At 44.8% G+C, this 25112-nt stretch overlaps 1 protein-coding gene across 4 annotated transcripts in view; it reads right to left on the bottom strand.

Moving 5' to 3' along the window:
- The window catches only part of arhgap28 (Rho GTPase activating protein 28), a 243731-nt gene that overhangs the window by 202827 nt on the left and 15792 nt on the right, over positions 1-25112 (bottom strand). The window contains exon 1 of one of the 4 annotated variants that reach the window (XM_068031291.1): positions 13525-13674. The exons of the other annotated variants lie outside the window; for them this stretch is intronic. The gene's annotated coding sequence lies outside the window, so the exon portion shown is untranslated. Of the gene's footprint in view, positions 1-13524; positions 13675-25112 lie in introns of those variants that run through there. 4 annotated transcript variants of the gene reach the window in all.

The following is a 25112-nucleotide window of genomic DNA, read 5'->3' on the forward strand; positions in this document are numbered from 1 at the left end:
GACATGACTTATTGGTTTCACAGAGAGACTAGATCATGGCTCAAAATTCCAGTATACCTTTATTTGATGGTATTAACTCAAATCTTGGGGGCTGTAAATCCACGGTGGCCATCTACAGCACTATTACATACTATACTCCCACCATCCTGTTACTGTCAGGTGATTTTTTTTTTTAATGTTTCAGTATGCTGCAAAAAGGAAAGTCTCAATTCTACTGAAAGAACACAGCAGTCAATGGTGAAGTGTCAGCACTCACCACTGACCTCAAAAAGTTACCCATAAAGATCCAGCAATCTTTGTGGCATGGATTTAACACTTCCTGACATTAGTTTCATTCCAGTGACTGCAAAAGGGAGATCTCTGGCATTTAGCATCCCTGGACCCTGCAGGGAGGCCACCAGGTTTTACTGACTGCGATGGCAGGAAGAGGCCCTTAAGTGGCAAGTAACAGAGTGATGGGCACTCGGCACACCCCCATCACTTCCCAGCCCAGCCCTAGAGAGCTGATAAAATTCAACCCAAAGTCTCAACTGCCCAAGAAGGAACAGAGGCTAGAATTATAGAACACGTTACTGGTAAACAGGTGACATTTAATGTGCTTCATATTATCCCCCTAAGTTGGAGGATGGGAGCAAAAGAGTGAGCGTGTGACAGAGAGCCAGAGAGCGAGTGTGAGCGCCTGACAAACGGAGCCAGAGAGCGTGTGCGAGAACTAGACAAAATATGACCCAAGTGACCTGCCGTGGAGAGGCAAGAATGTAATTAACATAATTAAATTAGGTACCCATTGTTGCTGTAAGGGTTTCCCCACGGGTTGGGAAACTCAGCAGTGAAAGGCGGTGGGAGATACCAGCTGCACAAGCTGCCTTCCAGCACTCCCTGTGGGTCAGGAAGTCACTCACCCCCCACCCCCTCTACTCCCACCCACGATCTATCGGTCAATCTCGCTTTCTTTTCCCCCCCACCCCCTCAACTCAGCCTGGACCACAGGCACTCTCATTGCCTCCCCCCATCCTCCAGCACCAATCGAGGGTACTCTCTCCATCAAAAATCAGGACAGCGAGTCACAAGCAAGGCAAGTTGCGGGAAAGGGTCATGGTCATGGAGAGCAAGGGTCACAGGGCAGCCATGGCCCCGAATATATTTGTGGGCCCCAGAAGAACACTGCTTCTCCACTGGGGCCAATTTAGTGGGCCTATTCGGTTCCACTGCTTGTGCACCACAGAGGCACCCAACAGTTCTGATGAAAGTAGGTCCTATTTACACCCGATTTCCCATATTAAAAAGGGGCCTGTTGCCTGATACACTTTGGACACCCAGCAGTAGCTTTTTGAAAACTAATAGCAGTGGAGCTGGCTGCACCACTTGTTAACATCAGGTGAAGGCAGTCATAATTGACCCTGCTGCTTCAACAAAATAGTTTGTCTCCTTTCCAAAATGAATCAAGTGATAACTATTAATGAACTAACAGTACAGCATTACTGGAGAAATAGCCAAATGAATTAATGGTCAGACTTACACAAATCTTATCTGTGTAAAATCATGCACAGCAAAATTTCCAATGAGTGAGGCTTTTCAATAGAAGCACAAAGTCAGAACATTATCGTTACGGGTGTGTGAGACAAAGCAGTTTCTCCAATTAGAACGGTCGACCTCCATTCAAATAAAAAAACCACACACAATGCAACAGGTGCATGCAAGGACAATAGATAAATTTCTGTTTTTATTTCATGCAGTGCTTCAAAATAGGTAAAGATAAATTGAAAGCCCTGCCTCCCTCACCAGGAATTACTATGGAACTTTTGAACAATGGAGGACCATGTGAGTTACATCAGATAAATTACATGACAGGTTGTCCTTAGAAGCAAACTAGATTAATAAATTTGTAGGTTCGTCAATGTACCAAAGAATGAAGAGTACAGGAGGGTATGCCAGGTGCAGCACCAGACATATCTAAAAATGGAGGTGTCAGCCTGGTGAAGCTACAACCCAGGACTACTTGCAGGCCAAACAGTGAAAGCAGCATGCAATAGGACAGGGCTAAGCGATCCTACAACCATTGGATCAGATCTAAGCTCTGCAGTCCTGCCGTGAATGGTGAGGGACAATTAAACAACTAACAGGAGGAGGCTCCACAAATATCCCCATCCTCAACGATGGGGAAGCCCAGCACATCAGTGCAAAAGACAAGGTTGAAGCATTTGCATCCATCTTCAGCCAGAAGTGCCGAGTGGATGATCCATCTCAGCCTGCTCCCAAGATCCCCAGCATCACAGATGCTGGTCTTCAGCCAATTCAATTCACTCCGCATGATATCAAGAAATGACTAAAGGCACTGGATACTATAAAGGCTATGGGCCCTGACAACATTCCGGCAATAGTACTGAAGACCTGCACTCCAGAAATTGTTGCGCCCCTTGCCAAGCTGGTCCAGTACAGCTACAACATTGGCATCTACCCGGCAATGTGGAAAATTGCCCAGGTATGTCCTGTACACAAAAAGCAGGGTAAATCCAACCCGGCCACTTACCACCCTATCAGTCTACTCTCGATTATCAGAAAAGTGATGGAAGGGGTCGTCGAGCAATAACCTGCTTGCTGATGCTCAGTTTGGGTTATGCCAGGGCCACTCAGCTCCTGACCCCATTACAGCCTTGGTCAAAGCATGGACAAAAAGAGCTGGACTCCAGAGGGGAGGGGAGGTGATGTGAAGGGAGAGTGACTGCCCTTGACATCAAGAGCCCTAGTAAAACTGGAGTCAGCGGGAATCAGGGAGAAAACTCTCCACTGGTTGGAGTCATACCTAGCACAAAAGGAAGACAGTAGTGGTTGTTGGAAGTCAATCATCTCAGTCCCAGGACATTGCTGCAGGAGTTACTCAGGGTAGTGTCCAAGGCCCAACCATTTTCAGCTGCTTCAATGACCTGCCCTCCATCATAAAGGGCGGAAGTGGGAACGTCTTCAAAATGTTCAGCACCAATCGCGACTCCTCAGATAATGAAGCAGCCCATATCCAGATGCAGCAGGACCTGGACAAAATTCAGGCTTGGGCTGAAGTAACATTCATGCCACGCAAGTGCTGGGCAATGACCATCCCAAACAAGAGAGAATCAAGCATCTCCCCTTGATTTTCAATGGCATTACCATTGCTGAATCCCCCACTAATCAACATCCTAGAGGATCACCATTGACCAGAAACTGAACTGGACCAGCGACATAAAAACTGTGGCTACAAGAGCAGGTCAGAGGCTGGGAATTCTGCAGCGAGTAATTCACCTCCTGACTCCCCAATGCCTGTCCAACAAGGCACAAGTTAGGAGTGTGATGGAATACTCTCCACTTGCCTGGATGGGTGCAGCTCCAACAACACTCACGAAGCTTGACACCATCCAGGACAAAAAGCAGCCAACTTGATTGGTACCCTATCCACCACCTTCAACATTCACTCCTTTCACCAACACACAGTGGCAGCAGTGTGCACCATCTACAAGACGCACTGCAGCAATTCACCAAGACTCCTTCGACAGCACCTTCCAAACCAGTGTCCTTTATGACCTAGAAGGACAAGAGCAGCAGAGGCATGGGAACACCATCACCTGCAAATTCCCCTCCAAGCCACACATCATCCTGACTTGGAACTATATCGCCGTTCCTTCACTATCACTGGGTCAAAATCCTGGAACTCCCTTCCTAACAGCACTGTGGGGTGGCACATACACTGTGATGGCACTGTTGATGACACCTTCCATCACTTTACTGATGATTGAGAGTAGGCTGATGGGGCAGTAATTGGCCGGGCTGGACTTGTCCTGCTTTGTGTACAGGACATACCTACACCCAAAGGACTGCAGCGGTTCAAGAAGGCAGCTCACCACCACCTCCTCAAGGGCAATTAGGGATGTGCAATAAATGCTGGCCTATCCAGCGATACCCACATCCCATGAATAAAAAAAAGCTTTGCTCTAATTACAAATTGAATTGTACATTGTCAAGTCCTTATCAGGTACTTAAGATTCAATGTGTAGCAAATTGCCTATTTCTATTCTATATAATAGAGTCATAGAGTTATACAGCACAGAAAAGTAATCTATTACTTAGTCTTTCCCCATGGGTGGCCAGCAGACTGTTTTGAGGAAACCTCTCAAAATGATATGAGGAAGACGACATATTTTACATTTATATAGTACCTGTCATGACCTTAGGACATCGCAAAGTGCTTCAAAGCCAATAAATTGAAGTGTAGTCATGTCAACAATCAATCTGCACACATGGTTTCACAATAAGTGAGGTTCAGCTGTCGGTTGAGAGATAAAAGTTTGGTCAGGACACCAGGGAAAACACACCTGCTCTTTTGAAATGGTACAATGGAATCGCCTACATCCATCAAATGTAGGGTAGCATGATAGTTATGTTACTGGACTGGTCATCTAGTGGCCTGGAGTAACAATATGGTGATTGAGTTCAAATCCCACTATCGCAGCTGGGGAATTAAAATTCAGTTATTTCAATAAATCTGGAATAGAAAACTAGTAATGATAAGCATGTAATTCATGAAATTACCAGATAAATGTAAAAACCAATCTGGTTCACCAATGTCTTCAGGGAAGGAAATCTGCCATCCTTACCTGATCTGATCCCACAGAAATGTCTAGAGACTCTTAACCACCCTCTGAAAATAGCCTAGTAAGCCACACAGTTGTATTCAAGATCATGGCTCACCACCACCTTCTCAAAGACAATTAGGGATGGGCAATAAATTCTAGCCTTGCCAATGATACCCATATCCAGCAAAATGGAAAAATAAATGCCATCGAGAATTTGGCACTGCTGACAACACAGCATTCCCTCAATGCTGTACTGAAGTGTAACCTAGATTACATGATCACATACTAGAGTAGGCTGGAACTCAAACCTCTGATGAGCTTTATCTGCTGAGCCAAGCTGTAGAATTTCTGCACATTTTAGGCAAAAGGTCCAAACTTGTAAGATGAGCTAGAATTTACATCAGTCATGAATATCTTTGCATATGCCCAACCCAACTATTCATTCAGGGATGCAAAATTGGGCTCAGTAGCGACCATTGTTTAGGCCGTTTGGGACCAAAATAGCATCCGATGCACGTGCACACTTCTGCTGTGAATTGTGCCAGATGTCATCTTGGTGAGGGTATTCGAACACGTGCAGCTAACAGTTACAGGAAGTATACAATGCCGTCAGATCACATCAAATCAGCATGCGGCACTGATTTGAGGCCAGTAGTGCCATTCTGGAGCTCAACACGCCAACCAACACCCACCTGAACATGCACTGAGCGACAGGAATGACCTTCCACCATCACTATTTATAGGTTGATTGCTGGTTGATTTCTTCTAGCTGTTGACATGATTGGAAAGCACCAAACACTTGCATATAGTTCTTTCAAGTTGCAAAAGTCTACACGGAGTGTTGTGGCAGCTGCTGAAGGACTTCAAAGCTACTGCGCAAACCACCTGCTCCCAGATATGGGTACACTAGTCGGCATTCCCCGAGAACACAGCACGACTTGGAGCAGGTCAAGCTGCTGGAAGAGGGAGGGGTGATGGGGGGAGAAGAAGGGCAATCAGCACAAGACCATGGCCATTTCCAACATGGGGTGTTGAGGGAGAAATTCTCCAATCTGAACCTCAGTGAGAAACAGCGATCTGCTTTGGCATCCTCACTGAAATCAGCCATCTGCTCCAGTCAGAACTGCAACCTGAAGCACAGGGCGAGGATCGCACTGCCACCAGCTATACAATGAACTTTTATGCATCTGCTTCCTTCCAGGCTGGTGCTGGAAATATTTACAACATCTCAGTTCTCCATCCACTGTTGCTTAAGGGAGATCACAAAGGATCTCTTGATTTAGAGAGCTAACATTTCATTGTCAGAGACCACCAGGTGGAGCTAGCATGTGGCTTTGCTAGGATTAAGGCTTCCCCATGATGCAGTGCGCTACTGACTGAATGCACATCGCCTTTCGGGTGCTGCACGTCAACTCTGCCATAGACCAGAAATGAAAGGATCCCACTGCCTCAACATTTAGCTGGTGCGCGACCATAGGCAGCAAATTATGCAGATCAATGCCCGGTATCCTGGCAGCAGTGCTGATGCCTACATTCTGTGGCAGTCAGCTGTCACAGCTGTATTTGAGACGCCGCAGTCAACTTAAGGGTGGTTACTGGGTGACATGGGCTATCCAATGACTAGCCATATGGCTATGACTCTGGCATGCAATCCATAAACGCATACACAACATGCAAGCAATGAAAGTCACGCTGCCACACAAAATGCAGTAGCAGACCACTGACATGCTGAAACAATGCTTCCACTGCCTGGGCCAGTTTTGAAGAGCCCAGTCATGCTCAGCAAAGCGGGTGTTGAGATTTCTGCTGGTCTGCTGCATGCTGTAGAATCTCATGATCATAAGGGGACTGCCTTTGAGGAGACTGCAGATGGCCTTCAAGCAGCTCTGAGCCTGGAAGACTCAGCTGCAGACTGTAGCATCTGGATAGATGTTGCACCAGTTTGGGGACATGCAACACCAAGGGCATTGGCTAACTGAGAGGACAAATGCTGTCAGAGCAGACAACAGGTTTGTGCTCCACAGAACCACTGTCATTCCCCTGAGAAGCAGCACAACAATCCTAGTAATCTGTAGAACAGATTGCCAGACTGCTGTGACACCTTGCAAGCCCTTTGCATGTTATAATCTGTAGCCATGATGGCAGCAGTCTGTTATTGGGAAGCTACTGTTAGTGCTGCAATGGAAGTGGAGACATTGGCCGCCAGACACAGCATCATGATTGGGTCCACAAGTATGCAAAACGGGTTGGTCACTACTCCCAATCTGGAAAGAATGGGCTCCAAGCACTGCGCAAAGTCCTGTGCCAAGTTGGTGCTGGACTCTTCCATGCTACTTGACCACAGGCTTCCCAAAGTACCAAGCATTTTGTTGTGCATACCTATCAACCTTCTTCTGTAGGCTGCCCCATCAACGTTCTCATCCAAGTCCTTTGTAGCGATACCCATGAGTGATCTCACCCTCCAGCAAGCTGGCATTTGCAATATACTTGCCCCCTACCCTGGGTACAACCCACACAAAGAGTTTGCCTCTAATCTATCTTCTAAGATATGCGCACTGTCAGTGAATGCAAAATCAAGTGAAATTGCTGTGTTGTCACATTCTTGTGGAATGCAGGGGACGTGAGGAGGAGGATTAGGAAAGAGGATAACGTCACCTTCAATGGTTTCAGCCCACTGTTGGAGACAGCCTCAGCAATGGCTATTCCAGTAATGTCCTGAATCTCCTCCATGGGGGTTAAGACATGGAAGCATACCTCTTTCACCCCCACCACCTGCTGCCTCCAGTTACATGTCACCTTGTACGGGCAAGAGTCAGAGTTATACAGCACAGAAACAGGCCCATCGTGTCCGTGGCGGCCATCAAGCCTAACTATTATAATCCCATTTTCCAGCACTTGGCCTGTAGCCTTGTATACGATGGCATTTCAAGTGCTCATCTAAATACTTGTTAAAAGTTGTGAGGGTTCCTGCCTCTACCGCCTCTTCAGGCAGTGTGTTCCAGATTCCAACCACCCTCTAGGTGAAAACTTTCTCCTCAAATCCCCTCTAAACCTCCTACCCCTTACCTTAAATCTTTGCTCCCTGGTTATTGACCCCTCCGCTAAGGGAAAAAAATGTTTCTTCCTATCTATGACCCTCAATTTTGTATACCTCCATCAGGTCCCCCCTCAGCCTTCTTTGCTCCAAGGAAAACAACCCTAGCCTTTTCAGTCTCTCTTCATAGCTGAAATGCTCCAGCCCAGGCAACATCCTGGTGAATCTCCTCTGCACCCTCTCCAGTGCAATCACATCCTTCCTATATAGTGTGGTGACCAGAACTGTTCACAGTACTCCAGCTGTGGCCTAGTGTTTTGTACAGCTCCATCAAAACCTCCCTGCTCTTATATTTTATGCCTCAGCTAATAAAGGCAAATATCCCATATGCCTTCCTAACCACCTTATCTATTTGTTCTGCTGCCTTCAGGGATCTATGGACAAGTACACCAAGGTCCCTCTGTACTTCCTAGGGTCCTACCTTGCATTGAATATTCCCTTGCCTGGTTAGTCCTCTCAAAATGCATCACCTCACACTTCTCAGGATTAAATTCCATTTGACACTGCTCTGTCCATTAATATCGTCCTGTAATCTGAGGCTTTCCTCCTCACTATTTACGACACCATCAATTTTCGGGTCATCTGCAAACTTACTGATCATACCTCCTATATTCACAACTAAATCATTAATGTACACTACAAACAGCAAGGGTCCCAGCACCGATCCCTGCGGTACACCACTGGTCACAGGATTCCTGTCGCAAAAACAACCCTCGACCATCACCCTCTGCCTCCTGCCACTAAGCCAATTTTGGATCCAATTTGCTAAATTGCCCTGGATCCCATGGGCTCTTACCTTCTTCACCAATCTCCCATGCGGGACCTTATCAAAAACCTTACTGAAGTCCATGTAGACTACATCAACTGCTTTACCCTCATCTACACATCTAGTCACTTACTCGAAAAATTCAATCAAATTGGTTCGACATGATTTCCCCATGACAAAGCCATGCTGACTATCCTTGATTAATCCTGCCTCTCCAAGTGGGGATCAATCCTGTCCCTCAGAATTTTTTCCAATATTTTCCCTACCACTGATGTTAGACTCACTGGCCTGTAATTACCTGGTTTATTCCTACTACCCTTCTTGAATAATGGCACCACATTCACTGTCCTCCAGTCCTCTGGTACCTCTCCTGTGGCCAGAGGGGATTTGAAATTTGTGTCAGAGCCCCTACAATCTCCTTCTTTGCCTTACATAGCAGCCTGGGACACATCTCATCTGGGCCTGGGGATTTATCCATTTTTAAGCCTGCTAAAACAGCTAATATCTCCTCCCTTTCAATGCTAATTTGTTCAAATATATCACAATCCCCCTACCTGATCTCTACACCTACATCGCCCTTCTCCATAGTGAACACAGATAAAAAGTAATCATTTAAAACCTCACCTACGTCCTCCGGCTCCACACACAGATTGCCACTTTGGTCCTTAATGGGCCCTACTCTTTCCCTGGTTATCCTCTTGCCCTCAATATACTTATAAACTGCCTTGGGATTTTCCTTTACCTTGCCCGCCAGTGTTTTTTCATGTTCCCTTTTCGCTTTCCTAATTACTTTTTTTTTTTTAAGTACCCCCCACTCTTCTACTGCCTCCGCGGTTTTCAGCCCTCTGAATCTGCCATATGCCTCCTTTTTTTTTCTCCAGATCCAATCCTCTATATCCCTTGACATCCAGGGTTCCCTGGACTTGTTGGTCCTACCCTTCACCTTAACAGGTACATGTTGGCTCCGAACTCTCACTATTTCCTCTTTGAATTATTCCCACTGGTCTGATGTAGACTTTCCTACAAGTAGCTGCTCCCAGTCCACTTTGGCCAGATCCTGTTTTATCATATTGAAATTGGCCTTCCCCCAATTCAGGACCTTTATTTCCGGTCCATCTTTATCCTTTTTCATAACTACCTTAAATCTTACAGAGTTATGGTCACTATCCCCGAAATGCTCCCCCACTGACACTTCTACCACTTGTCCGGCTTCATTCCCTAGGATTAGGTCCAGTACCGCCCCTTCTCTTGTAGGACTTTCTATGTACTGGCTCAAAAAGCTCTCCTGGATGGACTTTAAGAATTCCACCCCCTTTAAGCCTTTTGCACTAAGACTATCCCAGTTAATATTGGGGAAGTTGAAATATCCTATTATTACCCTATTATTTTTAAACCTCTGAGATTTGCCTACATATCTGCTCCTCTATCTCTCCCTGACTGTTTGGAGGCCTGTAGTACACTCCCAGCAAAGTGATTGCCTCCTTTTTGTTTTTCAGTTCGACCCATATGGCCTCATTTGAGGAACCCAAGATATCATCCCTCCTTGTTTCAGTAATTGACTCCTTGATCAATAGTGCTCCTCTTTAACACCACCCCCCCCCCACCCCCCACCCCCACCATCCCGTCACACCTGAAGATTCTATACCCTGGAATATTGAGCTGCCAGTCCTGCCCTTCCCTCAACCATGTCTCTGTGCTAGCAATAATATCATATTCCCATGTGTTAATCAACACCCTCAATTTATCTGCCTTACTTGTAAGACTCCTTGCGTTAAAATAGATGCAATCCAGCCTTGCATTATTCACTTGTGCCTTAACAGGTCTATATTTGCTCTGCCTTCCAGACTGCCTTAGTTTCTCTTCTGTGTTTAGCTCTGCACCACCCCCTACTGTACCTCCACTCTATCCCATCCCCCAGCCAAATTATTTTACACCCCCCTCCCACCCCGCCAAAGGCACTAGCAAACTTTGCTGTGTGAAGTGCATCAGTGAGTGTGTTGCAATATGTTTGGGTGACGTGGCGGTCATGGTTGACCAGCTGGCAATGCATGCGAGCTGTGAGATGTGGTTGTGCAGCTTGTAGCAGTGCTGTGTATGTGAGGATGAGGTGAAGCTATGAATGAGAGGTATGACTCCTGATTGAGATTGTCAATAGGTGAGTGAGGAGGGTGTGATGATTGGAGCACTCTCTAGAGCTGGTAATGCAATTGGTGGGATATGGCATTTGAAGATGCATTCACTGACCTTGACCACTCAGGAGGTCATTGAACTTCTTGCTGCACTGCATCCAGGTCCTCGGGGCTTCACTCCGGCATTGACCTCCACGCCTATCTGGTCTCACTGCCTTGTGAGAGTGTGCACACACCCCTTGAGGGTACAGGATATTTTTTCTCTTTTCCACAACCTCCGCCATGATCTCCAGTGCAGCATCCAAAAACCTTGGAGCCCGCTCTCCCATGTTGCGCCATCCCTCACCTTTCCCTAGGTCAGATTCACGTCCTGCATGATGACCAGACTTGCTCCAGCCATAATACTCCTTTAAGAGGTACAGGCTAGCTTTAAGTATTGCTAAAAAGTCACGATTTTTGGGTGGGGGTGGGGGGGGGGGGTGCACTCCCCCCAACCAATCATCAGCACGTTTAGTGCTGGCTGCATGCAGGAATCATTCTATTCAGCAGGCAGCACAAAGTTGGCACGCTATCTGCATTTCAAAAATCAACAGAGCATGGGCTAATCACACATTGTGATCCCCAACCCCTTCAGCTCCCTCTGTACTAGCTGGACTTTAAACAACATACTAAAAGGCCATATATTAACTCCTTGATTGATTAAAATCAGGGCCATGATACTTTCAAACAGACTAAAGTGTCTGCCTTATTGTAAACCTCATAACTGTAACCTCCAGTTGATCGAGCAGTGTGAACGTTCCATTTAATTCACACTGTTTTATGCAACAAGTCTAGCATAATATCAGTGATACTGAAAGCAGACTTTTCAATTCACCCTTATTCTGGAATAATCATCTGCTTATTTCAAAAAATATAGATACAGTCATTATTTAGTACTGAATAGAGGCACAGTGGCGCAGTGGTTAGCACCGCAACCTCACAGCTCCAGCGACCCAGGTTCAATTCTGGGTACTGCCTGTGCGGAGTTTGCAAGTTCTCCCTGTGACCGTGTGGGTTTTCGCTGGGTGCTCCAGTTTCCTCCCACAAGCCAAAGACTTGCAGGTTGATAGGTAAATTGGCCATTATAAATTGCCCCTAGCATAGGTAGGTGGTAGGGAATATGGGATTACTGTAGGATTAGTATAAATGGGTGGTTGATGGTCGGCACAGACTCGGTGGGCCGAAGGGCCTGTTTCAGTGCTGTATCGTAAATAAATAAAATAAATAGAGTGAACGAAGGGTTGTGGCAATCCAAAACAGAGGGTCAAAAGCAGTCCTTGTCTGGATGGCTACATCTTGCATCTTAAGCACTTGACAGAGTCTTCATCTTGATAATATTTTCCTCAGATATGTGAATGTACAATCACATATCATGGTGCCTTATAGAATATGATCTTTGCAGTAAAGCCTCAAGACTCACTGTTAACATTTTAAATAGTTCAGGGGCATATGGTGATAATAAAGTCTTGCTACATGGATGGTGGCACAACCAATGTAACAGCCTAAATGGCTACCAAAGATTGCAGTGGCGACCAAGAATGTGCTGCCTGCTGCTTGTGTGTCTATGGGCTAAATGATAATGAGTTGCATTTACACTGATTAAGCTCATGGAAATTGAAAAACATCTTCATTATCTGTCCTGTCACGTTACCGTGTTGTTGGTCAACTGATCCACCATGTGCTTTTGTATTGGTTACACGGAGTTGCTTGTGGTGCTAGTGCTGGCTAAACCACAAGTACACATCTCTAAACATAACCAGCACTTCTTTTGTAAAAACATTGAAACACATGGAACAGTAGGAAACAAGATCAATAATACTCATACAAAAAAAACAGATTCCAAGGGAATGCAACTTAATAATTCAGGCACTGACGTCAAGCATAATCTTTCAATGCTTTTTTTTTTGGGGCAAGTTTTAAAAAGTGTGATTATTACATACAGTCCACTCAAGATAAGCACATTCCACAATCCAGATCCCAGCACCAAATTCCAGGGCACTAAACCACTTCCTTTCACTCCCATTGTACAAAATATCTGGTGATCCCAGCACGGCGTGATTTTTAATTACCTTGGGCTTTTCATGCAATGCATAACTGAATGCAACCATTTCTCTGCCAAACTTTGGTCAGGGACACAGGAATGATTGATTAGTCTAATCACTCTGCTGTTGAGTGTTTGTTATTGGTTTTATTTACTGATGCTGAATAGCTGATTAAGCGAGCTGGTATGCTGTCTTTCGAAATCCTGGCAGATTAGCTACACATTTTATAGGGATTCAATCCTACCTTCTGATAATTTAAAGTAACTGAATTTGCACCTAAATTCAAAATTAACCAAAGATTTGAATTAAGCAACATGGAACTTTAAGTAACTGCATGAAAATCAATCCTTTCAAACTCTCCGAAAGATATCTTTATTGCTAAATCAACATCACTAAAACAGATTATCTGGTCATTATTACATTGCTGTTTGTGGGACCTTGCCGTGCACAATTTGCCTGCTGCATTTCCTACATTTACAATAGTGATTACACTTCAAAAGTACTTTGGCTGAAAAAAAAATCGCTTTGGGAGATTGTGAAAGGCACTGTATAAATGCAACTCTTTTCTTTTACATATCCTGTAGCACTCAGAGAATCCAAATAGTGTTTCTGAATTTCACATTTTCAAATTATAAAATTTGCCATTGACAGCCTTCAACTTCATCCCAATTTTCTCCCCTTGCCTCACGAGTTACAAACTCTTGTTGGGTACAGTTCCATGAGTGGCAGTCAACTTTCAATACCTCACCCAAGTGGGCATTTACCAGTACAAGTATAGACAATATGTTGTTAGCAGCTTACTTGACCTGGCTGGGCTATCACAGTTGAGATTAACTAATCCTGTCCTTACCTGTTGTCTATAAAATGCACATTATTTAGCAGAGGTCAATGGATAGAGATCAGCAATGGAAACCCTTGGCTGTTTATTTTCCCCCTTTTCCTAGACCAGGGCACCGAGGTCAACTGCAGCTCCCGTCGCCATCCGGTTGAGATCAGCTAATGAAGCAGAAACCTGGGACTCTCCTGGTCTTTTTGGTTCCGTTTCACACTGTGCAGTGCATTAGCTATATAAACCATAGGGAGCAGCCGTTAACTGTTTCAATCCTGACCCAAGCAAAAGTGAAAAAACCCAACTTCAAGGATATATTTGACATGTTAAATGGAATACTCACCATTTATTTGCAGATTTTCTAAGGTGCTGAAAAGCAGGCCTTTCAAACAAAAAAAAAAAATCTGTTGATACACTTAAAGCAGCAGCGGGTGCAGACAGACATATGTGCACTCCATTAGGAACCATGTCACTTCGAAATGAAAGAAAGCAGAACCTTAGGGAAATGCCGGAGGATTACAACTGTTAAAATGGAAATGAGCTCTCAGCACAGGTTGCTTGGGGTCCTCTGGGAAATAAGGAAAGACCATTCTAGTCTCATTTGACTGATTCAGCCATGACTTCATTCTGGATAAATGTTTCCCTTTTTCAACAAAAAAAAAAGGTAGATGACAGCTCCTTCCTCCTTTACTGACCCAGTGTGGGGCATATGTTTCAAGGCCGTTTTTGTGGCCCTTTTCTCCGGTGAGTAGCCTATAAAAATATCTGGATTTCTGAAGTTTTGCTATGGATGATTAATGAAAGTTCACTTGTGTAGTCGTTAATAATGCTGCAGACTGCAGCAGTGGAGCCTGCAAGAAGGTTGACAGTAAGTCACTGGCTCAGTTGTGACTTACACCTGCCTACAGTATTTTCATAAAGGCTTGGTTGAAGCATAGAAGAACAAGAACAAACTCAGATTCAGCAAGTAGAGAGAGGTGTGCATGGCACTAAGTTGTGGGAGGGCTTCAGGAGATGAAAGTGCTGAGTAGCGCCTGGAAAGGAGGGTACAAATACTGAAGTAAGCTGGATAAATGACCCTGACTAACACCTACATTATTACATCCCCATTAGCATTTGTGTCATATTCTGAAATCCATTTGTAGCAAATCCCCCAAGTAGAAAATGGCAACATTCCGTACAGTAGAAATAATTCAAGCATTACAGAATAGGATCATATGCAGAAACAGACGGATCTTACAAGCCCTATATTCCGCTTTGTATTTCTCCTACCAACATAGCCAAATAAATCCTAGATGATGTTGGATAAACACTGGAGTCCAAGGCAGCAGTATAAATGCTGTTTTCATTAAAAATAAATAAATCTTATGTTACCTATGGAAGATGTTATGTTTAGAAAAAAAGCTGAAGTCAATTGATTAAAAAAAAGAGAAGGTAGAACTCAAACTGACAGCCCCAATCTGACAGCTGGCATCTTTATGGCAGATTTCAAGTTCTGCATGGTTCATAACAAACATTAAAGGCTATTGCTTCACGAGAACAGAATGAATTGAATCTTTTTTGGAATGACTTTTAGGTGAAATCCGACGGCCTCAAATATGAAAACAATAAAAAGGGAATGCAGTGGGATTATGAACATGTCCTGACTTCAGCTATAACTGTACCCAATACTCCATCAGTTGCATGCAAAAATTGAAATTATGCATATTATGCAGTGGTGAGTTTGGATATTTTTGATGGGAAAAAAAAAAAAGACCTTCAAAAAGCAAAGTGCCACCTAGCATTTGGAGGGTTAGAAGGTACATATAAATGGTAAATAAAATAGCTAGCAGTCAAATATAGATTAGATTAGATTAGAGATACAGCACTGAAACAGGCCCTTCGGCCCACCGAGTCTGTGCCAACCATCAACCACCCATTTATACTAATCCTACACTAATTCCATATTCCTACCACATCTCCACCTGTCTAGATTTCCCGACCACCTACCTATACTAGGGGCAATTGCTAATGGCCAATTAACCTATCAACCTGCAAGTCTTTGGCTTGTGGGAGAAAACCAGAGCACCCGGAGGAAACGCACGCAGACACAGGGAGAACTTGCAAACTCCGCACAGGCAGTACCCAGAATTGAACCCGGGTCGCTGGAGCTGTGAGGCTGCGGTGCTAACCACTGCGCCACTGTGCCGCCCCAAGGTGTGGTGAAATCGCGATATGGAAAGTAAATACAATAGGAAGTGTGCACTGTATGTTTGCCTCTAATTTTCTTTGTTATGCACAGCCCGTTTGTTGCACTACACAGCTCATTCCAGATGGCTGCATAGCTTAGAGGGGTCATTTGTGTATACATGCACATGTGCACGAATGCATGCGTGTTTGTTTATTTTCTCACAAGTAGCCTGGGGTCTGGAGCATGGTTATAATATGTAGTTACCTGGTCTGTCCTTTAAAAGGTCACTGCTCAGGTACTTTCTGCATCAAAGAGTTCTAAATCAGTCCGGAGGTTAATTATTAGAGAGGGGGAATTTCACAAGATTGCCAACTACTCAGGTTCCCTGGTCATCGCAGTGTTATTTCAGATCAACAGAAGAGCAGAAAAAAAAAAATCCCTTTTATATACATAATTTTTTAAAGACAATTGCTCAGCTGCAATTTGATAGTGTTCCACACAAAGAAAGAGCGTGGCAGAAGCTCTTGACACTTTTAAATATATAGATTTTTAAAAATTCATTCACGGGATGTGGGCATCGCTGGCCAGGCCAGCATTTATTGCCCATCCCTAATTGCCCTTGAGAAGGTGGTGGTGAGCTGCCTTCTTGAACCGCTGCAGTCCATGTAGGGTAGGTATACCCACAATGCTGTTAGGAAGGGAGCTCCAGGATTTTGACCCAATGACAGTGAAGGAACGGCGATATAGTTCCAAGTCAGGATGGTGTGTGACTTGGAGGGGAACTTGCAGGTGGTGGTGTTCCCATGTATTTGCTGCCCTTGTCCTTCTAGTTGGTAGAGGTCACGGGTTTGGAAGGTGCTGTCGAAGGAGCCTTGGTGCATTGCTGCAGTGCATCTTGTAGATGGTCCACACTGCTGCCACTGTGCGTCGGTGGTGGAGGGAGTGAATGTTTGTAGATGAGGTGCCAATCAAGCAGGCTGTTTTGTCCTGGATGGCATCGAGTTTCTTGTGTTGTTGGAGCTGCACCCATTCAAGCAAGTGGAGAGTATTCCAACACACTCCTGACTTGTGCCTTGTAGGTGGTGGACAGGCTTTGGGGAGTCAGGAGGTGAGTTACTCGCCTCAAGATTCCTAGCCTCTGACCTGCTCTTGTAGCCACAGTATTTATATGGCTACTCCAGTTCAGTTTTCAGTCAATGGTAGCCCCTAGGATGTTGATAGTGGGGGATTCAGCGATGGTAATGCCGTTAAATGTCAAAGGGGAGATGGTTAGATTCTCTTTTGTTGTAGATGGTCATTGCCTGGCACTTGTGTGGCGCGAATGTTACTTGCTACTTATCAACCCAAGCCTGGATATTGTCCAGGTCTTGTTGCATTTCTACATGGACTGCTTCAGTATCTGTGGAGTCACGAATGGTGCTGAACATTGTGTAATCATCAGCAAACATCCCCACTTCTGACCTTATGATTGAAGGAAGGTCATTGATGAAGCAGCTGAAGATGGTTGGGCCTAGGACACTACCCTGAGGTACTCCTGCAGTGATGTCCTGGAGCTCAGATGATTGACCTCCCACAACCACAACCATCTTCCTTTGTGCTTGGTATGACTCCAATCAGCAGAGAGTTTTCCCCCTGATTCCCATTAACTCCAGTTTTGCTAGGGCTCCTTGATGCCATACTCGGTCAAATGCTGCCTTGATGTCAAGGGCAGTCACTCTCACCTCACGAGTTCAGCTCTTTTGTCCATGTTTGAACCAAGGCTGTAATGAGGTCAGGAGCTGAGTGGCCCTGGCAGAACCCAAACTGAGCATCACTGAGCAGGTTGTTGCTAAGCAAGTGCCGCTTGATGGCACTGTTGATGACACCTTCCATCACTTTACTGATGATTGAGAGTAGGCTAATGGGGCGGTAATTGGCCGGGTTGGATTTGTCCTGCTTTTTGCGTACAGGACATACCTGGGCAATTTTCCACATTGCAGGGTAGATGCCAGTGTTGTAGCTGTACTGGAACAGCTTGGCTCGGGGTGTGGCAAGTTCTGGAGCACAGGTCTTCAGTACTATTGCCGGAATATTGTCAGGGCCCATAGCTTTTGCAGTATTCAGTGCCTTCAGTCGTTTCTTGATATCACGTGGAGTGAATCGAATTGGCTGAAGTTTGGCATCTGTGATGCTGGGACTTCAGGATACACAAGTATCTATTTAAAAAGTTTCAAAATATGTCTTTGTACTCGGTGGCAAGGAGTTAATGTTGTCAATGTAATGCTTTTCTATTTCAGGGACTTGAGCATTAGGATTAAGCACATACGGACAATTAGATTTAAACTCTGAAATTGCAAGGCTCTGGTCTGGTACAGAATCTCACTGCACAGCAAAGATCAGAATCAGGCATGGAGGTTATGTGCCCAATTCATGGTCCTGCTGATTTTCTGCGGTTTGCTATCAAAGCCTGGAAAACCAGGAGTACTGCAAATCTAGGCTGCAGATCTAAATGTTCAATTCTGCAAGTCGCAGGTGTGCCCCATATTCCCAAAAATCCTAGTCACTGATTGAGAAATATCAATTAAAGTAGGAAAGCAGTAATCACACACAAAACACAAGAAATTAGGTATTGTCACCCATAGATTGCTCATATACCCAGTACAAGACAAATATATCAACATTGGCAATATATACAAATAGATCAGTATAAACATATTTGCAATTTCCTATCCCACATCTTAGCTATTCAGTCACCTGGAGATGCTGGTCGATGCCCCTGTAGATTGCTGCCCAATTACTACTTTTTTTTTTCCAGTGGGCAATTCCTTTAATCAAAGCTAAGTGATCTGGCCAGCTTCATAATAGATGTAGGGACTGGCCAAACAACCAACCCAGTGTGATCAAAGGGCCAGGGCCAGATGTTTCCAATCAGCTACGCATGCTGAACCCACCAGGGGAGCTAGAATGAACAAGGGAAACTTGAGAAGCCAACTCTGATTTCAACCATAACAACAAACACAGTCACATACCAGATGCTCCAGGCTTTCCTTAACTACACAGGAAAGGCATGCAGCACATCAGCTAACATTTAGATAATATCTACAGCACTGACCCGCCTAGTTCTACCTAAATTGCCTGCTTCACACTGCAAAAATCAATACATGTATCTGTATGCAGGCATTTTAATGAGAAACCACCAAGAATGTGGTTCAACCAGGTCTCTTCTAAATGAGTTTCTTCCCTCCATCATTTCTCTATGTACCAAGACCACTAAAGACATTGGTGTAGCAACTTATCACCTCAGTATCTTCAATGTGCTTCAAACTCTCAACTACTGAAGGTCTGTAATTAGAGGTAGTTAGGCTAGTTAACAAAGCCATAAAACAATGGGTTCATTTCTAGAGAAGCAGAATTCAAAAACTGAAAGGTTATGTTAAATATGTGTTGAACCTTTGTTAGACCACACTTAAGAGTAGTGTGTGCAGAAATGGCCATATTGCTAGATAGAGGCACTAGAGAAGTGCAAAAAAAAAAGATTCACAAGGATGATATCCAAACTGAGAATTTATAATTATCAGGCAAGGCTGAACAGGCTGGGATTCTTTTCTCCAGAGGAGAGAAGGCTGACAGGTGACCAGATAGAGGTCTTTAAAATTCTGAAGGGGTTCGATAGGGTAGAGGCAGAGATGATGTTTCCACTTGTAGGGGAGACAAAATTAATGCCCATAAATATAAGTTAGTCATGAATATATCCTATAAAAGGAAATCAGGAAAAACCTCTTTGCTCAAAGTGGTTAGAATGTGAAACTTGCTACTACAGGGTATAGTTGAAGCAAATAGCATTTAAGGAGAAGCTAGATAAATGAGGGAGAAAGGGATATAAGGATATTTTGACAGGATGAGATGAAGTTGGGAGACAGCTTGTGTGCAGCATTAAACCAAAGACCTGTGGGGCCAAATGTCCTGTTTCTGAGCTGTAAAGACTATGTTACAACTTATATTTATATAACACTTTCAACAAGGACTCGGGGACACAGAGTTGAAGGTTTTGGGCAACAGGTGCAGGGAGGAAATGGGAGGAAGAACTTTGTCTTTTTTTTTTAATGCAGCAAGTTGTAATGGCCAGCAACTGGCTGCCTACTATGGTGGTAGAAGTAGAAACAAAGCAATGATTTCAGTAGGAAGTTGGATGGGATCTTGCAGGGCTACAGGAATCGAGTGAGGGAATGAGACTTACTGGATTGCTCCACAGAGCACCAGCATGTACTCAGTTGTCTGAATGGTCTCCTTCAGTGCCATAATAATTATGAGGTGGAAACAGGCGGTCTTAGTGATGGTGCGAATACGAGGTAGGAAACTCCTCTCAGGGAGAAATGTGACACCGAGGTTGAGGACAGACTGGTTTAATCTGAGATTGTTGCCAGGGAGAGAGATGGGGGTCACTAGCTAGGGAACAGAGCTTGGAGCAGAGACTGAAAACAATGGCTTCAGTCTTCCCAATATTTAATTGGAGGAAATTTCTGCTCATCCAGTACTGGATGTCAGATAAGCAGTCTGATAATTTATCAACAGTGGTGGAGTCAAGAGAGGTGGTGGTGAGGTAGATCTGGATGTTGTCAATGTAATGTAAAAGCCAAGACTGTGGTTTCAGATTTTGAGGGGCAGCATAGGTAACGGTTCAGGAGTGAGAAGATAAGACATTGCAAGTGATTGTCTGGCTACGATTAGATGGATAAGAATGGAACCAGGCAGGAACAGTCAAACCCAGCTGAATGACAATAGAGAGGCATTGGAGGAGGATGGTGTGGTCAATCGTGTTGTTACAAAAGTGCTTCCTTTTGTTTATATTTTATTTTTTTTGAGGACTTGTGCTAAAGCTGAAAGAATTCCCTGGATGTGTTTTTTTAAACCAGGTTCACAGGGGGTGGGGGGCGGGAGGTGAGATGTTGTTTGAAAGTCACCTGTGCTGGAAGTCATGTGCTTTGGGCTCAGTAAACAGAACCTTTGGTGACTTGGGGAATATTGGTTACAGAGAAGCCATGTGTCAAGGTTTATGCAGGTCAGGAGGTCGTCTCTCTGTTTGGGGTTTAGACATTGTTGTCAGTGTAGTTGGGTGTGAACTGTTTGAAGACAGTTGGCATTTTCCTGCCAGGGAAAAAAGAAACCACCCAACTCACCACCTTCTCTACCTCTTTGAAGAAACCCTGCAAAGATCCAATGTGGGAGAGCTAAAATCCCTTGTGCTGCATGGATCCTGAGAAGCTGGAAAAAGATCCTGTGATGCAAGTGTATGATGTTGGAAAACCCTGATGCCACATTTCTCCGAGAAAGCTGACTAGAATAATTCACCACATCTCCAGAAAAGACTGCTTCTGAAACGATCCCAGTGACCAGTCTCTGTATACCCACACCAGACCAAAAAAGGGACAACTGACATCCTTCCATATCTTCTTTTTCCCCTCTGCCCAATCAAGAATTAGCAAGTATTTGGCAAAAGTAGTCTGTCTTTTTTGTAACAGGCCTCTGCAGAGAGAATTTCTGTATTTTTTCCCCCATTATGTAAGAGTGTAATTGGGGAATTTAAAAAGGGAATTTTCATATTTCAATCTGTGTGTTAATGCTTTGCTTCGTTACTGGTTAAGTCTTATTTCATAATAAACATATAATTTGTTGTTTGTTGAAGAAACCTGGTTGGTGTATTCTGTTCTGAGATAAAAAAAAATAGAGTAACCGGTAAACGTTTAAGTATATGTTGTGACCTGTGGAGAAGTGGAGCTAGAAAAGACAGTGGACTCCTCCCGCCTCAGTCGTAACAGCATCAAAGGCTGCAGACAGATCGAGAAGGGAAAATTTACCGTTTTCAACTGTTATGCAAGGAAATTCAATTGGCGAGGCCTGAAAGGTGAATTTTCACTCTTACTGCTGAGTGGAAAATGGGCGGGAGTAGATTAGCTGCCATTTTAAATCTGCAAGATTTTCATCAATAGAATGGAAATCAGTTGGAATTTAAAAATGGATTCTCAGTCTGCTGCATCCCGTCGTACCTTTAAGTAACTTCAGCCAGAACTGATCCAATGAGGTATCCTGTTTTCGCCTTGTTTTCAAGCGATCTTAGAGCTGATAAAGAACAGAATTCCTGCAAAAAACATCCTTTCAAATGGAGAAACCTACAAAAATAGAGCATTGTAACTTTTCCCGAGAATATCCTCCTCTCCTGAAAGGGATTACCATGCAAGTACAGTTCCATAGGCTTCAGCAGCCCTCTGGTGCCTCACCCGGGTGAACATTCTTCATCTATAAGCTGAAATAAAGTATTGCGAGGCTCTTTGAAAATGGAGAGAGGGGCTTACAACCAACCTCAATTCCATCCTTGCCCATAGTGCAGGAGTCCCCTGTGACCATCCCCCTCTCAAACAGATATACTGCTTTGGATACTGTTGGGGGAGATGACCTCCCAGGGGAAAGCAGCAACAGCCAAGTTCATGGCACCATGGACGACTCTGCTGCACAGCAGGGGAGGAAAAGGGGTGGAAGAGCTATAGTGATAGAATCCCCTATCGTAAAGGGTGCAAATAGGCGTTTCTGTGGCCGCAAATGAGGCTCCAGGATGGTATGTTGCCTCCCTGGTGCTAGGGTCAAGGATGTCTCGGAGCGGCTGCAGGACATTCTGAAAGGGGAGGGTGAGCAGCCAGAGGTCATGGTCCATATTGGTACTAACGACATAGGCAGGAAGAGAAATGAGGTCCTACAAAGTGAATATAGGGAGTTAGGCAGAGGTTAAAAAACAGGACTTCTATGGTTGTAATCTCAGGATTACTCCCTGTGCCACGTGCTGGTGAGGGTAGGAACAGGAGGATCAGGCAAATGAATGCGTGGCTGAAGAGCTGGTGCAGGCGGGAGGGCTTCAGCTACTTGTATCATTGGGATCTCTTCTGGTGCAGAATGACCTGTACAAGAGGGACAGGTTGCATCTGAACTGGAAGGGGACCAATATCCTTGTGGGGAGGTTTGCTAGTACTACTTGGGAGGGTTTAAACTAGTCTGGCAGGGGGGTGGGATCCAAAGTAGTAGTCTCTCCGATGAGATAGTTGAGGCAAATGTAGAGGCTAAAGCAAGCAAGTCCAGTAGGCAGGCCGGGCAGGGGCAGGACAGGGAGCGTGGGAAGGTCTGGTAGGCTAAACTGCATTTATTTTAATGCAAGAAGCCTTACAGGTAAAGCAGATGAACTCAGAGCATGGATCAGTACATGGGATTGTGATATTATAGCTATTACGGAAACGTGGTTGAGGGATGGGCAGGACTGGCAGCTCAATGTTCCAGGGTACCAATGCTTCCGGAGTGACAGAGGTGGAGGTAAGAGAGCAGGGGGAGTTGCACTATTGATTAGGGAGGACATCACGGCAGTACTGAGAGAGGATATTCCGAGCAAGAGTGGGGGGAGGGGGGAAGCGTCCAGCGAGGCCATATGGGTAGAACTTAGAAATAAGAAAGGGGTGATCACTTTGATGGGATTTTACTATAGGCCCCCCATTAGTCAGAGGGAATTGGAGGAGCGTATATGTAGGGAAATCACAGTTGGTGTAGGAATTATAGGGTTGTAATAGTAGGTGATTTTAACTTCCCTAATATTGACTGGGACTGCCTTAGTGCTAAGGGATCAGATGAGGAAGAATTTGTTAAGCGTGTCCAGGATAGTTTTCTGAAGCAGTATGTGGATGGCCCTACTAGAGAAAGGGCTACACTCAACCTCCTCTTAGGAAATGAGGATAGGCAGGTGGTTGATGTGTCAGTGGGAGAACACTTTGGAACCAGTGACCATAACTCTATTAGCTTTAAGATAGTTATGGAAAAGGATAGGACTGGTCCTCAAGTCGAAGTCCTAAATTGGGGGAAGGCTAATTTCCATGGCATCAGACAGGAACTCTCAAAAGTTGAATGGGAGAGGCTGTTTACAGGTAAAGGGACGTCTGGCAAGTGGGAGGCTTTTAAAAGTGAGATAGGAAGAGTTCAGGGCCGGCATGTTCCTGTTAGATGGAAGGGCAAGGCTGGCAAGTTTAGGGAACCCTTGGTTGATGAGGGATATTGAGGGTCTGGTCAGGACAAAGAAGGAGGCATATGTCAGATATAGGCAGCTGGGATCAAGCAAGTCCCTCGAGGAGTATAGGGGATGTAGGAGTACACTTAAGGAAATTAGGAGGGCGAAAAGGGGCCATGAGATTTCCCTGGCAAATAAGATAAAGGAGAATCCTAAAAAATTCTATAAGTATATTAAGAGTAAAAAGGTAGCTAGGGAGAGAGTAGGTCCCCTTAAGGATCAGTGTGGTAATCTATGTGGTGCCATGGGAAATGGGCGAGGTCTTAAATGAATACTTCTCGTCTGTATTTACCATGGAGAAGGTCATGGAAGGGAACATCGATATCCTGGAGCACATCAACATTACAAAGGAGGAGGTGTTGGAGGTTTTGAAGCGCATTAAGGTGGATAAATCCCCAGGGCCAGACCAGGTGTATCCTAGAATGCTATGGGAAGCAAGGGAGGAGATTGCTGGGGCCCTGGCAAGAGATTTTTGTATTATCGTTAGCCACGGGTAAGGTTCCGGAAGACTGGAAGATAGCTAATGTTGTACCTTTATTTAAAAAAGGGCAGCAGGGATAAGCCAGGGAACTACAGGCCGGTGAGCCTTACATCAATGGTGGGAAAGTTATTGGAAGGGATTCTGAGAGACAGGATTTATATGCATTTGGAAAGGCAAGGTCTGAGTAGGGATAGTCAGCATGGCTTTGTGCATAGGCAATCATGTATCACGAATTTGATTGAGTTTTTTGAGGAGGTGACCAAGAGGATTGACCAGAGAAGGGTGCTGGACGTTGTCTACATGGACTTTAGCAAGGCCTTTGACAAGGTCCCGCTTGGTCGGCTGGTCCGGAAGGTTCAAACACATGGGATCCAGGGTGAGTTAGCCAATTGGATACAAAATTGGCTTGGTGATAGGAGGCAGAGGGTGGTAGTGGAGGGTTGTTTTTAAGATTGGAGGCCGGTGACCAGTTGTGTGCCGCAGAGATCGGTGCTGGGCCCTCTGTTGTTTGTTATATATATTAATGACTTGGATGAGAATGTAGGGGGCATGATTAGTAAGTTTGCAGATGACACCAAAATTGGTGGTATAGTGGACAGTGAAGAAGGTTGTCTAAGGCTACAACAGGATATAGATCAACTGGGAAAGTGGGCAAGGGATTGGCAAATGGAATTTAATGCAGACAAGTGCGAAGTGATGCATTTTCGGAAGTTAAACTAGGGCAGGACATATACAGTGAATGGCAGGGCCCTGGGGAGTGTTGTTGAGCAGAGACACCTTGGGGTGTGAGTACATAGTTCCCTGAAAGTGACAACACAGGTAGACAGGTTGGTGAAGAAGGCATATGGCATGCTTGCCTTCATCAGCTGAGGCATTGAGTACAA

This window comes from Heterodontus francisci, chromosome 5 (assembly GCF_036365525.1).
Source record: "Heterodontus francisci isolate sHetFra1 chromosome 5, sHetFra1.hap1, whole genome shotgun sequence".
Lineage (NCBI taxonomy): Eukaryota > Metazoa > Chordata > Chondrichthyes > Heterodontiformes > Heterodontidae > Heterodontus > Heterodontus francisci.